Source organism: Equus przewalskii, chromosome 8 (genome assembly GCF_037783145.1).
Source record: "Equus przewalskii isolate Varuska chromosome 8, EquPr2, whole genome shotgun sequence".
NCBI classification, from domain to species: domain Eukaryota; kingdom Metazoa; phylum Chordata; class Mammalia; order Perissodactyla; family Equidae; genus Equus; species Equus przewalskii.
The window spans coordinates 31,553,301-31,566,793 of NC_091838.1; the positions used below are offsets into that span (position 1 = coordinate 31,553,301).

The 13,493-nt window shown below is 38.5% G+C and overlaps 1 protein-coding gene across 1 annotated transcript in view; it reads left to right on the forward strand.

Moving 5' to 3' along the window:
* Positions 1–13,493, forward strand: part of LOC139085064 (probable oxidoreductase PXDNL) — a 311,563-nt gene that overhangs the window by 41,773 nt on the left and 256,297 nt on the right. The gene's annotated exons all lie outside the window — the stretch shown is intronic.

The window sequence follows — 13,493 nt, forward strand, 5'->3', positions numbered from 1 at the left end:
AATTCTTAGTGATTTCTCAAGGTGCCCTCTCTTGGCCTCTGTTTTGATATTATCATGTTATTGCTGTGCTTGTATATTTTTATCTCGGAGCAGGCAAGGTCTCTTAGACAACGGTCCCTCCTGCTCCCGATATCGATATCGGTTCTCCATCTGTGCCCCCGGGTGGCCACTGCCTGTCTTAGGTTGCCTCCCCCTGGGGGTCTTACCCGTCATTGGCTAACCGGCCTTCTCACCTCTGGGTCACAGTTTGTTGGCAAGCCTTTTCCAGTGATTATTAACCCTTCCTGCGTCAGGGGTGGCTACAATCCACACCTGCGATCTGAACCAGCAAACCCTTGGTTGCCAAAGCAGAATGTGTGAACTTAACCACTGTGCCAGTGGCCTGGCCCCTCTGGTTCTTTTTTATATTTTCTAATTCTTTGTTGAAGTTCTCACTGAGTTCATCCATTCTTCTCCCAAGATCAGTGAACATTCTTATGACTTTTTGTTTGAACTCTTTGTCAGGTAGATTTTTTTTAAATCTCTATTTCATTTAGTTCTTTTTTTTCTGGGGTTTTCTCCTGTTCTGTTACTTGGAACATATTCCTTTGCCACCTCATTTTGCTTCTTTCTCTGTGCTTCTATCTATGTATTATGTGGGTCAGCTACATCTTCTGATCTTGGAGAGGTGTCTTATGTAAGAGATGTTAGGAGGCCCAGCAGTGTGCTTCCCTCTCATCACCAGTTCCAAATGTTCCAGGGGTGTTCCCTGTGTGGGCTACATGTGTCCTTCTTATGTGGTAGGTTTGGTCTTGTTGCAGGTGCCCAAGGAGGCTATCCTTTCCCTTTGGTGAGTTGGTTGTGATTATCAGCTGCATGTGACTTCTATGGATCCTTCAGTCACATTATCAGACATGGGAGCCCCATCTCAGCTGGCTGCATGGTCTAATAGCACATTCCTTTTGCAGTTTTTCTGTTATCTGAATAGGCCCCCAGTGTGGCTGGCTGCTAGGCTCACAGGCTTACCATTGCTATAGGCCTCTGGCATACAAGGCTCTTGTCAGCTTTCTCAGTACTGCAGCTGAGTGGGGCTGGCTCCAGGCATGGGAGCACCCAATTGTTTCAGGCCTTGGATTGTGGAGCCAATCACCTATGAGTCTGTTTGAGAAGCACAAGTCTTCTGCAGCTGACAAGTGCTACTGCCTACAGGGCCACACACACTGTCAACACAGTCCTGCCCTATCCATGTGTCTTGATCACATGAAGAGGACCCAGGACAGCAGACCTATCTGCCATTTCCATCAATGGCTGTGCTGACAGAGCAGCCTCCTGACTATTGTAAAAGGGACATTTCAATCATATGTGAAACATCCTGTTTGAGGGTATATCACCACCCTGTATACCCCCACTTCTTTGGAGTGCTCTGTTCCTTTGTGGATGGCTTCCTTTACTATGAGGAAGCTTTTTAGTTTGATGTAGTCCTGCTTGTTTATTTTCGCTTTTGTTGCCTTTGCTTTTGGAGTCAGATCTAAAAAATCCTCACCAAGACCAGTGTCAAGGATCATTTTCCCTGTATTTTCTTTTAGGAGATTTAAGGTCTCATTTCTTATATTTAAGTCTGTACTCCATATCAAGTTCATTTTTGTGAGTGGTGTAAGATAGTGGTATAGTTAGATTCTTTTGAATGTGGCTGTCCAGTTTTCCCAGCATATTTTATTGAAGAGACTTTTCTTTCCCCATTGTGCATTCTTGGCACCCTTCTCAAAGATTAGTTGACCGTGTATCTATGGGTTTATTTTTGGACTCTCTATTCAATTCCAATGGTCTATGTATCTCTTTTCATGTCAGCACCATATTGTTTTGATTACTATAGCTTTGTAATATAACTTGAAATTAGGAGGTGTGATTTTTCCAGCTATGATCTTCTTAGGACTGCTGTAGATATTTGGAATGTTTTGTGGTTCCATATGAATTTTAGGATTTAGAAATATTTCTGATTTTATTTGAGTCCTCTCTTTTTTTATTAGTCTACTTCTAGATTTGTCAATTTTATCTTTACAAAAACCAGATCTTAGTTTTATTGATCTTTTCTATTGTTTTTCTAGTCTATGTATCATTTATTTCTGCTCTTATCTTTCTTATTCCCTTCCTTCTGCCAACTTTGGGCTTAATTTGTTCTTCCTTTTCTATTTCGTAGAGGTGTAAAGTTAGGCTGCTTATTAGAGATCTTTCTTTCTTTCTTTTTTTTTTTTTTTAAAGATTGGCACCTGAGCTAACAACTATTGCCAATCTTCTTTTTTTTTCCTGCTTTTTTTTCCTCCCCAAATCCCCCCAGCACATGGTTGTGTATTTTTAGTTGTGGGTTCTTCTAGTTGTGGCATGTGGGTTCCGAACCAGGGAAATCCTGGGCCATGGAAGCAGAGCCCACAAACTTAACCACTTGGCCATGGGGCTGGCCCCAGATCTTCCTTTTTTTAATGTAGGCTTTTATTACTGTTGACTTTCCTTTTAGAACTGCTTTTGCTCTATCTGATAAATTTTGGTATGTTGTGTTTTCATTTTCATTTTTTTCAAGATACTTTTTGATTTCTCTTTAACACATTGTTTAATTTCTGTATATCTGTGAATTTTTCACTTTTTCTCCTGTTATTGATTTCCACTTCCATTTCACTATGGTCAGAAAAGATACTTAATATGATTTCAATCTTTTTAAATCTGTTAAGACTTTTTTGTGACCTAATATGTGATCTATCTTGGACAATGTTCCATATGTACTTGAGAAGAATGTGTATTCTGCTGCTGTCAGATGTAATATTATGTATATGTCTGTTAGGTCTCTTTGGCTAACGTGTAGTTCAAGTCCAATATCTCCTTTTATATTTTGTCTGGATGATCTAGCCATTGGTAAAAGTTGGGTATTGAAGTCCCCTACTATTATTGCATTGCTGCCTATTTCTGCCTTCAGAACTACTTAATATATTTAGGTGCTCCAATGATGGATGCATATATATTTACAATTGTATATCTTCTTGATAAAGTGAGCCCTTTATTATTATATAATGACCTTTTTTGTCTTCTGCTATGGTTTCTGACTTAAAGTCTATTTCGTGTAATGTAAGTATAGCTACCCCTGCTCTCTTTTGGTTTCCATTGCATGGAAAATCTTTTTCTAACCCTTTGCTTTGACCCTGTGTGTGTCCTTAGCTGAAATGAGTCTCTTGCAGGCAGCGTATGGTTGAGTCTCTCTCTCTTTTGTCTTTTTTAACCCATTTGGCCAATCTGTATGTTTTGATTGGAGAATTTAATCCATTTACATTTAAAGTAATTGTTCATAAGGGAGAACTCACTATTGTCATCTTGTTAATTGTTTTCTGGCTGTTTTGTAGTTCCTTTTCTTCCTCTTTTGCTATCTTCCTTTTTGATTTGATGATTTTCCATAGCAGTATGCTCTGATTCTTTTCTCTTTCTCTTTAGTGTATCTACTATGGGTGTTTGCTTTGTGGTTACCATGAGGCTTTCATAAAATATCTTATAATTATCACAGTCTGTTTTGGACTTATAACAACTTAACTTTGATCACTTACAAAAACTGTACCCTTTTACTCTCCCCCACTACATTTCTGTTTCTGATGTCACAATTTACATCTTTTTGTGTTATGTATCCATTAGTGAATTATTGTAGCTATAATGATTTTTAACACTTTTGTCTTTTAACCTTCATACTGGAGTTAAGTGATTTACTCACAAGTATTACAGTGTTAGGGTATTCTGAATTTGACTCTATACTTACTTTTACCAGTGTGTTTTATAATTGATGTTTTCGCTTTACCAATTAGCATCTTTTTATTTCAGCTTGAAGAACTCCTTTTAACATTTCTTGTAGGGCAGGTCTAGTGGTGATGAGCTCCGTCAGCTTTTGCTTGTCTGGGAAAGCCTTTATCTCTCCTTCATTTCTGAAGTTCAGCTTTGTGAATGAACTGTTCTTGTTTGCCAGTTCTTTTCTTTTGGCATTTTTAATATTTCATACCACTCTGTCCTGGCCTGTGATGTTTCTGCTGAGAAATCTTCCTATAGCATTCTGGAGGTTCCCTTGTATGAGATGAGTTTCTTTTCTCTTGCTCCTTTCAAAATTCTTTATCTTTGATTTTGACACTTTTATTAGAATGTATCTCAGTGAACTCCTCTTTGGGTTGAATCTGTATGGGGATTTATGAGCTTCATATACCTGATATCTCTCCCCAGAGCTGGCAAGTTTTTAGCCGTTGTTACTTTAAATAAGTTTTCTACCCCTTTTTCTCTCTTCTCTTTCTAAGACTCTCATACTCCCATAATGAAAATATCATTTTGGTTGCTGATGTCTCATAATTGACATAGGCTTTCTTCACACTTTTTCTTTTTTTTTTTTCTCCTCTTACTGGATAATTTCAAATAACTTGTCTTCAAGTTCACAAAATTTTCTTCTGCTTGATCAAGTCTTATATTAATGCTCTCTATTGCATTTTTCATTTCACTTATTTTATTATTCAGCTCCAGAATTTGTTTTTAGTTCTTTTTTTTTGTGATTTCTGTGTCTCTGTTGAACTTGTCATTTTGTTCATGTACTTTTTCCTGATTTCATTGAGTTGTCTATCTGTGTTCTCTTGTAGCTCACTGAGCTTCCTGAAAACAATCACTCTGAATTATTTGTCCAGCAATTAAAATATCTCCTTTTTTGTGTGTGTGAGAAAGATTGCCCTGAGTTAACACCTGTTACCAATCTTCCTCCTTTTCTTGAGGAAGACTGGCCCTTAGCCAACATCTGTGTCCATCTTCCTCCACTTTGTATATGGGTCACCACCACAGTATGGCTTGATGGGTGGTGCAGGTCCATGCCCAGCATCTGAACCTGCAAACCTGGCCCACAGAAGTGGAATGCACTGAAATTTAACCACTATGTCACCAGGTTGGCCCCTAAAATATCTCCATTTTTGGGGAGGGGGTCAGAAACTGGAACATTATTATGTTTCTTTCGTATGTCATATTTCCTTGATTTTTTGTGTTTCTTGCAGCCTTGCACTGATATCTGCACATTTGATGGAGCAGTCACCTATTTCAGACTTTACAGACTGGTTTTGGTGCAGAAAGACCTTTACCTGTGCATGGATGAGAGGGTCCTGGAGGGTTGAGTGTGGTGGTTCTGTCTCTGGGGAAGGCTCAGTGGTGTAGTCCCTGTGTAGCTCCATCAGCTGAGGCCAGTGTGGTGAAGACTGCAGGGTTCCTCAAGGACCAAGGCTGCAGGTGTCCACAGTGGTGGTGAGGGCTGTTGAGGTCTTCAGTGGCAAAGTCTGTTGGGACTACCTGATATCTTTTTCTTATGTGGGGTATGTCATGGCTGAGGGGACCCCTCTTGGTGTTTCATCCAGTTTGTGGTTGCCCTCATGGTGGTGATGGCACTGATGTCTGTTGCATAGTTGCCCCTGGAGTAACTATCGAGTCAGAGTCTGGAGGGTGGGCACTTATGGAACAACAGGGGCCTCTGGTATCTGAGGTACTAGCTATCCTTCAATGACAGTGGCTCTGGTGCTTGAGAAGTGGATGCATGCAAAGCATCCATGGAGCTTGGGTCTCTATCGTGGTTCACCCTTAGAAACAGCAGCTCTGGTGTCTGAGGCACTGGATAGCCTACAGCGATGGTGGATGTAGTGCCTGAGACAGGACAAGAAGCTATTTTCTAGGGCACAAGTGAGCACAGAGCTGGAGTCTGGAGAACAGGTGCAAGCCGAGCAAAGATGGCTCTAGGGCTGGGGTATGCACTGAGTTGGAGGTGTCAGCAGCTGTGATCCTGAGGCGGTGCAACAGAGGCTCCTTTTGGGTGGGGGCACAGCAGCATCTCCCTCTCTGGGGATCTGTGCTACAAACACTACAGAGTCCTCTGCTATCAAAGCTGTGAGGAGTCTGTGACGCTGTGGGGAGTGCTGAGGTCCGCAGTGGCAAATGCTGCTGGGTCTTCCACAGAACAGGCTTTTGGGGACCACAATGGCACCTGCTGCATGGCTGATACTGTTAGTAACCCCCTTTGTCTTTGTTTCTAGCTTTCTCCAGACATTTCTGCTAAGCTGATCTCCCTAGCAATCCTTTCTGTGCAATTATTCTCCTTTTTTTCTTCCACTGTGTTGCTGTAGTTTCTTAATTGGATTCTTGAGCTCTCCTAGGGCTATTTTCATTCATCAAGAGCTGTCTAATTGTTTTGGGGGGGGACAAAGGCTGGTATCTCATACTGTGCCATCTTGCTCCGTTTAGATTATTTTAGAAAAATAAAGTTTTTCAAAGTATGTGAGAAAAGTAATTTATTGATCTTTATATTTAATTTGTATTTTTATGAATATATATTCAAATTTCTATAGTCTTTGGAAACAATTATGTTTTAAAAGCTTCTTTAGATCACTGAGAATAAGTATATGTCATGACAGGGCTATAGAAGATGACAGAAAAATAGAGCTCAGAAAAGGCAAAAAAGCAGAAGAAAAATAGACAATTTTAGAAGCAATCTGGTTCAATTTTTAAAGTCTCAAAATAATGAAAGAGTAGGCTTATGTAAAGCGTGACCCATATAAAATTTGTAAAGAGTACATTATACATTTTTAGATTTAATTACTGATCAAAGTAACAAAAACAATCCAATTGAACATTGCAAATTGTTTAGATTTTTATTACTCATCAAAACAATGAAAATGAGCAAGAAAGTTACTCACCAAACCCACAATTTTATCAGATCTGATAAAATCCATGAAACTATGATCTTTGCTAAATGAAGCTTGAATTACTGACCAAAATAATGAGAATACATGACAAAAGTGTTCACATCAAATTCCTCACTCAGAAGCAGCAAATGCAACTCTGCTTAGCTGTGAAATGATGGAGAAAATGCCTCCCAGAATCAGCAGACTGGATGAGAAAGGCAAGACTTGTAGAGCTCTACCGGCTTTTGGAAGCTGAACCCAGAGAATGGCTTTCAATCCTGGTTGTCTGGAGGATTGCTTCTAGAAAACAGTCTGATTCAGGTTAATGATGCAATTTTTTGTTGGATGAAGAAGAAATACATAGGAACTAGCCTTTATTTTAAGTTCAAAGATAATGTATACTTTGTTATTATTGTTATTTGTTTTATAGCCAATCTTCACAAACAGTTTTTGGCAATGAACCTATTTGTGATGGAAGCACTTATATTCTTTATAAAGAGAATACAAAAAATCACTATCACAGAGAAAAGTACACATGATACAATTACTAGAATTGAAAACATTTTGAAGAAATAGCAATAAAATAGTAGTATTTAACAAAGAGAAGTAATAGTAATATAAAGCGTTAGTATGATGTTCTAAAAATACAGATGGCCAGTATTTAGCCAAACATAATGATGCTTTATTTTTTTTGAATTTAGTGTCCAATATTTACTGAAAACGATGCATAGTTTCTGAGCATAGGAGAAATAATTTTGGACTTTGATGCTAGAAAGTCTGAATATGTCAGATAAATATAAAAATAATAAAACTGTCTAGAAAGAGAAAATCAAAATGAAATTAATATAATGGGAATATTGTACAGATCTAGTTATTTCTCCAAGAGATGCTGAGATTTGTAATTCATGTGGTAACAATTTATATGGTGAAATTAAAAATATTTTGTAGTGTTTTCTATGATAATGATATTTTTTCATATTCAACTCTCCTTTACAATTTTATACATAAAATCCATTTTTTTCTACGTATCACTTTAAGAATTGTATTGACAGTTGCTGCTGCCTCAGCAGAATGAAGTTTCTGCAAACTGAAACAACTCTTTGAGAACTGCTGTGACTCAAGAAAGATGATCTAATTTGGCGTTATTCTCAGTAGAGCAAAACTATGTGGAAAATCTTAATTGTAAACACATAATTAGTGATTTTGCTTGTATGAAGGCAAAAGATACATTTTTATGGAATAAATATGTGAAGATGTATGAGTTATGTATGTCTTAATTTTATTACTCATCCACCATCACTGGCCCATCATCAGGACATCTCAACACAGGCACTAATTATTACTTTAAAAAAATTTTATCGTTATGAAGTTATACTTGTGAAGAGAAGATGATGGAATATATCTTTTTTAACAGTTTGGTTTACATCATTTCACTATTTAAACTTACATCGTGTGGTCTATTTATACTCTTGTCCACATTCTGCAAATGTAAAGGGCTGGCCTGAGTCGATGAACCCCCATCATTCAATGCTGTTTTCTCTTCTCTCCAGTAACTTGTGCAAAGTGAGTGCTTAATAAATGTTTGCCAAATGAATGAATATTGCCTTTTACTACTTCCCTTAATTCTGCTTGTCAAAACAACTTGACTTTCAAAGCCTAGATGAACTGGCTCACTCTCAGAGAAGCCTTCCCCATTCCTTGTCAGCCAGAAGTCATTGCTTCTCCCTCTGCCCTTCTGCAGACCTTACATCTGTGCTGCATCCTACAGAGGGTCATTGCAGGTGCTGTCAGCCTCCCCCCTCCCCTCCTCATCAACAGCAAGCTAAGGGCAAACACGCTGACCTGTCCCAGTTCCCCACAGGATTTGGTGTGTGAGTAGTCACTACATTGTTTTCTTTTACTGACAATCTATATTTTAAGAACTTGGTATAAATAAATTCCTAGTAAAATCCCTATTCCTCCACATTATGAAATAAGTACTTCTGCTTTTGTGCTTTTGCTGTAGATTTTTTAACCTCATATTTAATACACGCATAACAAACTGTACACTTTCTGAGACTGGTGAATGGTTTTTAAAATGTTTCAGTATAAATCTTTATGGCTTGTTATCACAATAGCTAGTAGAAAAATATAAACACAAGTTTCATATCCCTGGTAGCTTGACAATTGAAATACATAGTTTGAGGGTCAAAGGTGCATTAATTGGCTGAGTTTAAGTGTGATTTTTTGTAAAGTCCAACAAAGGCATGCTTGCTAGTCGTTGGTGTCGGAGATGTTCCATGGAACTGAGCTGCACTACAGCCAGGCAATGTGTCAGTAGCTTTCAACTTTGCTTATTGAATTGTAAATCTGCCTTTGGAACCATCTGTACCCTGCTTGCTATAGATGTTCCGTTTTTAGCTGCTATAATTTTCTCAGTAAACATTATACCCCTTTAAGCACCTTCTTTCTTTTTTGTTTTTCTTTCCATGTAAAGAGTCTTCCCAACTTGGCTTTAGCTGAATTTATCTATGTTCTTTTTATTCTGCTTACTTCAGGCAAAAAATGAACCAGATCACCAATGAACCATTCAGTGTGAGATGTATATAGGTTTAAGTACTTCACTGAGTTAGTGTTTAAGCATGACTATGATATTATGGATCAGAGCGAAAACATAAAAAAGATGTACTTCTTTTTTTAATTAAAAAGCAATTGCAAATGAAATTACATCAGTTTATAAAGATTTGAAATGGATTCTCATTTTCCAACTGTTTGGTAGGAATAGAAGGATTGCAACTCCTATGGGTCTTTACTCTTTCTTTAAGGATGTTCTTTGTTAAGAATTCTGCCTGGTATTCATTGTCTCCCACTTGGGAAATCATTTGATGGTCACTTAAAGAGGAAAATGAGTATGAGTATTCAAAAATAGTTCTTTTCTTTTTTAAATAGCTGATAGCAGTTTATGGCTTTGGATAAACTTAAATGCACAATGGAAAGGGGAATTAGATTTCTCTGGAAACAATTCTCTGTTAGATTTTACATGAGCAAGAGAAATACATTTGCAGGACAAATGTGTGCTCTGAATGATGATTGTGCTATTCCTCATTTATTGTATAAATGGTCAAATGCTCACAGACATAAAGGGCTAATGGTACTGTCTGGAGGTGGCCAAGTGTTAGCAGGCACTATCAGCCTTTCCCCAGAGTTCTGCACCACCGTCTTGACCTGGACACCTCAGCTACCCAGTTTGCAGACACTGCCACCCCATCAAGTTATTTGCTCCTTCTTTGTGAGCAGCCTTTGTAATGTGGAAAGTATTCCTGGGGAGCTGAGATGTGACCACCAAATTAACTTCCATCTGCAATCAAAGCCGAGATTTTTCCCTCACTGCCAGACAAATTCCCTGGGGCTACCGTAACTTTGTGCTTTATTATAATGCAAGCAAATGTCACTGAAGTCACGACCAGTAATTTCAAGAAGGTAGGCACTGAGACAATGAATGATGAGGATAGTAAACCTTATGCAGATGTGGGGGTGCACCTAACCCCCTCCCTCTCCAGAACCCATTTGGCAGGAGATTGTAGGTGGTGCTTTATAGTTTTGGTCTTTTGTGATGCTAGAATACATGATGTATACTAAAATAACCCTATCTATGTGAGAATTGAAATAACAGAAGTACTTATTTTGTATGATAAAGAGGGCAATTTGGAGGGAAAATGCAATAACTTCAAAAAAGTGCTTATTTTTCTAAATCTTTATTTTCTTTTTGAGATTATCAAGGACCAAGTAGAATTGTGAAGTCAGGAACACAAAGCAAAAGCAAACCTTTTCTATCTCTGCCCTAACTTCTTTCTATAGTCTCTTTTTTGTGGAATCTGGGCATGATCCAAAGGCAAGCTTGGAAGAATTGGATTTGGATTGGACCAGATATTCTAATGCAGCATTCCTTTTTTCTTATCAGACTTTGGAATCGGTGGTGATTTGGAGTCAGACAGGGTCAACTAATATATGCAGTAAAGCTCAGAGAAAACATGAGCCCAAGCATAGTGTAAAAGAAACATGCTGATTCATTTATTCAAACGTCACAGAAAAATCGTTGATTGGAAATGGTGGTTAAAATCTAGGAAGAAAATAAAAAATACCTTGACGGAGACAAAATCTATAAAGGAATTACTATAAAGAAAATTAAGACTTAATAGTATTTGATTTTCTAAAAACATAGTCTTTAATGGTTATGTATGTCTATAGTGTGTCTTATGTATTTGTAAATTCTATTTTGTAAGTAATTTTAAGCTTTCAAGTAATTAAAATTAGAACTGATCTCCTTACGTGTTTAGCATAGTATCTGAGGCATTTTGTTACCCAGAACACATTTATATGACCTATGATGAGGTCTCTCAATTTTTATTGGCAAAATAAGAGCAATGATATTCCTGTCTGAAAGATCGTTGCAACTGTCTGAAAACACTTTCCCTCTATAAAGTTTTTTTTCTTTTTTGTGAAATAACTGGCATTTTCTCTGGATAGACTTTGCATTTTCCCTGCTGAAGCAGAAAGTTGGAGACAGCCAAATCAGTTGTAGCTATCGTCCCAAGCCAGGGAAGCACTTCTCTGTCTGAACTGCTTATTTATTAGCAAAGAACTTGTGTATTCAAAGGCCTGTTATTTTTGTCTATGTTGAGCAAGACAGCTAAACCTTGAGGGGACAGCATAGTAAGAGGATTTTGTCTTCTGTTGCCTGTTCTGCAGTGTTTGCTGGGAAGCTGTTGCGCTAGGCTGCATCTAGGTGATTTAATCCACTTGTGGCCTCTAATTCAGATTGAAACTCGAGGATGAATTACGAATATCGATGGGGTAAGTATTTCAGTTCACATGAGAGGAAACAGAAGATCCTGAAGGTGACCTTGATCAGGGATTGGATGAGGGTGACACAGTTTTGGCTGGGGTTAATGATGCTGCAGTATCTCCTTGAGAATCCTAATTCAATCCATGCTTTCGCTCAGAGCTTTAGAAAATGAAGCAAATAATTCCTGCAATAGGCTGGGTCAAGGCGAGGTGAATTCCCCATTGGATGAGCTCCTGGAAAAAAATCTTTATAGAGGAAAGGTGTTTCCAGACAGTTGCAATGATCTTTCAAACAGGAATATCATTTGAGGCCTCTTATGAGGAGCCCTTTAGAGGTCAGCCAGCGCATGGAAGGTTCCTTCCAACTCAAAGAGATGGTAACCCTAAGCGAGGTGCAAGGATTCTCAAGTGTCCTACTTGGGTGACAGTGGGTAGCATTTAGTATATTCTCCTGTGGGGGCCTCGTGGCAGCTAGTGCTGTGCTTTATGAATACCTTGCCATGGGGCAGTTGAGGGACCACATGTGTATCGTAATGCTGTGCCTTCCAAGAACTTATGTTCTGGCAAGGTACCGCACGTTTCCTCAGATCCCTTAGGGCATTGGAACTGATTTCAAGAGAAGAGTTTCAGGAAGTTTCGGTAACTGGGAGGGTAAACAAGTAAGAAAACCTTTCTCATGCTATTCTGGAGCTGCAGGCAGATTTACAAATAGCTTTGGCTTAAATGTTGAGTGTAAAATAATTGTCAGTCCATTTCTCTCAAATAGATTACCGTCTATTTCAATCTCAACCCTTCCTCGAGTGTCATAGGACAACATAATCTGGAAGATTACTTTCACGTAAATACAATCACCTGCAGACATTCTTTGAAGTAATTTTACCTCCTTGTATCACATAATCAGTATCAATGAAAAATTTAAAGCATGTAGACCAATGTCATTAATACTGGTACCAAAAGGTTCAAAAACTATTTTAAAAAAACTCCTAATGATTTCTTTTAAATTTTTTTTCCAGGTTTTTGGCTAAGTTTATCCTATTATATTTAAACTACTAGTTAATTCTTTGAATTTATAATAAAATCTGAATGAACTTGAAAGAGACAACAGGTAGTTTTAAATCAAATGAGCTTCTTAAGTAAAATACATCCTCTGTTTAATTTTAGTGTTCTAATCGTGAAAATAAGCAGCACTCTTTCCTGGGTAGTTTTTAGGTTATTTTGGGCTGACAAATGTCTCAAAGCCCAGCTGTTCATCCCAGGAACCAGGGTGCGAAGACAGAACATGGGAGGAGGACTCCGAGGAAAGGAGGTGCTTCTCTCCTGTTGAACTTGTGGGTCCAGTGGCCTCATATTGTTCTTTGCCCCATCCTCAATTCCTTGCGAATTCATATTTTTTTAATCCCTACCTCACCCCCATCGCCAAACAAACTTTTCATCTTTTCTTGCTCTGGCTCCAGGCAGTGATGCTTTCTCGAGTTTGGACTTGGTGGTGCTGTGAGCGTGACAGGCGTTGAGTTCCTGTCCTGTCCCCACCTGCCCACCTGTCCTACCTCGGGACATGGGGGTTGAGCTGCTCCTCATCCAGGGGCAATCCCAGCTTCACTGCTGGGGTTCATGGCAATGAACAGATAGATGACCTCCACTGAAGACAAAAACCCTTTCATTCTCCACTTCTGATACGTGCAAGAAAGAAATCTAACTTATTCAATATTCCTTCTTTTTCAGCATTAGTTAGGATATGATCCCCAAAGGTGGGCAAACGTGCACTTAATATTTAAAGAATCAATTACTGTTGCAAACTGACAAAATGTATATGTAAATCCCAGATATGTCTTAATATGTGTTACTTCATAGTTTAGTAGCAGCTGTCGTACAACTTAAAAGAGCCCTTGACTTAGAAGCCTCTGTCTGAGTTCTCCATCAAGAAATTATTCACATGACCTTGGGTAAATCACTGTGCTAAACACTGTCAAT